This window comes from Triticum aestivum, chromosome 3D, assembly GCF_018294505.1.
Source record: "Triticum aestivum cultivar Chinese Spring chromosome 3D, IWGSC CS RefSeq v2.1, whole genome shotgun sequence".
Lineage (NCBI taxonomy): Eukaryota > Viridiplantae > Streptophyta > Magnoliopsida > Poales > Poaceae > Triticum > Triticum aestivum.
In genome coordinates this window covers 388,904,338-388,907,760 of record NC_057802.1, presented here as the reverse complement: position 1 = coordinate 388,907,760, position 3,423 = coordinate 388,904,338, and positions in this window count along the sequence as shown.

Sequence of the window (3,423 nt, the reverse complement as noted above, 5' to 3'; positions counted from 1 at the left end):
ATTCCGCCTCCGTCAGTCCCCTCATCTAATCACAGTTTATGTACCGCGCATGCATAACTACACACTGAAAATACCTTGGGCAAGGACGGAGGCACACGGAGGACAAGGTCCATAATGCGGCTCGGCCCTATTCGGACCTTAACCTTCTTCTTTTTCTTCTTCTTTTTTCTCTTTTCTTTCATATTTCATGTTCTTCAAAACATAAATCACTTTTCGGTGGTACAAGGGCCCTTTCCCAGGCCCCTTTATATACACGATCGTCGATCCTCTCAAAGGATCCTCCACCAAGGCAAAAAGCGGTGCAGACGTGCGGTAGGGTGTCCAAAGGATCTTTACGACCACCTTCTCTTGTTTAGGACTTGTATACAACTTTCCCTTGTTTACAAATTCTCGGCATGTAAAATAGCCTTGATGCTTCTGGCATTCTCTATAAGAGCACGCTTTGACATATCTGCCAGACCATAATGGAAACAGTTTTGTCCAACCCTATTCGGTATTGGTTTATTTCATAATCTGTATTCCCTCTTCATATCAGATTGGCATCTACACCTCGGCGTGATTTTATTCGGCCACATATATTTTCAAACATAGAAGTCCGAACACTCTCAGAGTATACTTCGGTGTCCCGAATACTGCATTATATGCGTCGGCTCCGAATCATGTCTTTGGTCAATAGTTGGATTGCCCGGCTCCTGTGGTTACTACCTTACATTCCGCTCGTTCGGCAAATGTAGTAAAGGGAGAACTACTGCGATTGTGTTTCTGGTTCGTCCGGTCAAGCACCTTAGTAGAGAAAGCCAAAAACTGACTGTCATGATATGGCGAGAGCTGGTCAGCGATTCGGCGACCTATTATAAATCTCTTGCAATTTCTTCCGTATTATACGAAGGACCGGCCTCCGTCTGGTCATGTGCCTATGGCATCCCAGTTCGGATGACCGCATACGCACCAGGGGCTAGTACTTAGCCCCACCGTCAAACTCCTATGGCTAAGTGAAAGTGCTAAAGCCGTATAGTTTGATTGCCTGGTTCGATATGCAAACACCTCCTTTACGGACCAAGACGTTGGGTCAAGTGTGATCATGCGCTACTCCGAACACCCCCGTAGCATCTACGTGGGGGCTGAAGCCGACGACTGGCAAACTGTCAAGATTAATACACGACCGCACAGGAGGAAAGTAATTTCAGATAAAAGGCACAAATATATTACAAAGCCTTGGTTCATAAAACAATGTCTGGGCAGCCCGGATACATTCACTCAAACATGATATCCTTTGAGAATTGACCCTCTATTAAACGAGCACCCTCTAGGACGTCTTTGAAATACCGCTCCGGCTTGCGGTGGTCCTTGCCTTCGGGTGGGCCCTCGACCGCTACGGCGGCGGCCTTCATCTTCGCCCAGTGCATCTTAACATGGGCAAAGGCCATCCGCGCACCTTCTATGCATGCCGAGCGCTTCACAGCTTCAACTCGGGGCAGGGCATCAGCGAGCCGCTTGACTAGGCCGAAGTAGCTGCTAGGAATGGGTTCGGCTGGCCACAACCAGACTATGATGTCCTTCATGGCCAACCCGGACATCCTATGCAGCTCCGCCAGCTGCATCATCTGGTTGTTTAACAGCGCCGGACGCTCCGGCGCCAGGTACTATGACCAGAAGAGCTTCTCCGTCATGTTCCCCTCTTGGGCCCAGAAATACTGTGCGGCGTCGGCAGCACTCTTCGGGAGATCCGCAATGGCGTCTTGAGAACTCCATAGTCGAGTGAGCAAGGCATACTTCTGACTGCCGAATTTACTCTGCAAAAGAAAGGGCTTACTAGCTGCTATCTGTTCGGCCTGCTTGATCTCCTCGCGAGCCGCCCGGGACTCGGTCCCCGCCTCCTTGGCCTCCTGGAGAGCCTTGGCGAGATCGACCAGTTGGGCCTTGTTCTTCTCCTCCAAGGCCTCGCACTTGCCGGCGGCATTCTTGAGCTCCTGCTCCACTTCGGTCACCCGCTCCTCATACTGGCGGTAGGTGACCTGCTCGGCCTTTAAATCCGTAGCCGCTTTATCAGCGTCCGCTTTGCTCACCCGTGCCTGCTCCTTGGCTTGGGCGAGGGCGCTCTTCAGGGTCTCGACCTCGGCCGCACTACCTGCAATAATGATCAAGGCAACGCACGAGCTTAAACTCCGCATTGGCATATCACTTCCAGTGTGTGAATAATTTTTCAAACATACCTTGCGCCTCATCGAACCGCTTGTTAATGCGGACGATGTCCTCATCGGCCAGCTTCAGCTTCCGCTGAAGTTCGGACACTTCAGCGGCCTGGGCGGTCACCGCTAACAGGGAGGTGAAGGAAATATGCCCTAGAGGCAATAATAAAGTTTTTATTTATATTTCCTTATATCATGATAAATGTTTATTATTCATGCTAGAATTGTGTTAACCGGAAACTTAGTACATGTGTGAATATATAGACAAACAGAGTGTCACTAGTTTGCCTCTACTTAACTAGCTCGTTAATCAAAGATGGTTAAGTTTCCTAGCCATGGACAACGAGTTGTCATTTGATGAACGGGGTCACATCATTAGAGAATGATGTGATTGACTTGACCCATCCGTTAGCTTAGCACGATGATCGTTTAGTTTGTTGCTATTGCTTTCTTCATAACTTATACATGTTCCTATGACTATGAGATTATGCAACTCCCGAATACCGGAGGAACACTTAGTGTGCTATCAAACGTCACAACGTAACTGGGTGACTATAAAGATGCTCTACAGGTGTCTCCGATGGTGTTTGTTGAGTTGGCATAGATCGAGATTAGGATTTGTCACTCCGATTGTCGGAGAGGTATCTCTGGGCCCTCTTGGTAATGCACATCAATATAAGCCTTGCAAGCATTGTAACTAATGAGTTAGTTATAGGATGATGAATTACGGAATGAGTAAAGAGACTTGCTAGTAACGAGATTGAACTAGGTATGGAGATACCGATGATCGAATCTCGGGCAAGTAACATACCGATGGCAAAGGGAACAACGTATGTTGTTATGCGGTTTGACCGGTAAAGATCTTCATAGAATATGTAGGAACCAATATGAGCATCCAGGTTCCGCTATTGGTTATTGACTGGAGATGAGTCTCGGTCATGTCTACATAGTTCTCGAACCCGTAGGGTCCGCACGCTTAACGTTCGGTGACGATCGGTATTATGAGTTTATGTGTTTTGATGTACCGACGGTAGTTCGGAGTCCCGGATATGATCACGGACATGACGAGGAGTCTCGAAATGGCCGAGACATAAAGATTGATACATTGGATGACTATGTTTGGACATCGCAATGGTTTCGAGTGAGTTCGGGCATATACCGGAGTACCGGGGGGTAACCGGAACCCCCCGGGGAGTATATGGGCCCTAATGGGCTTTAGTGGAGAGAGAGAGGG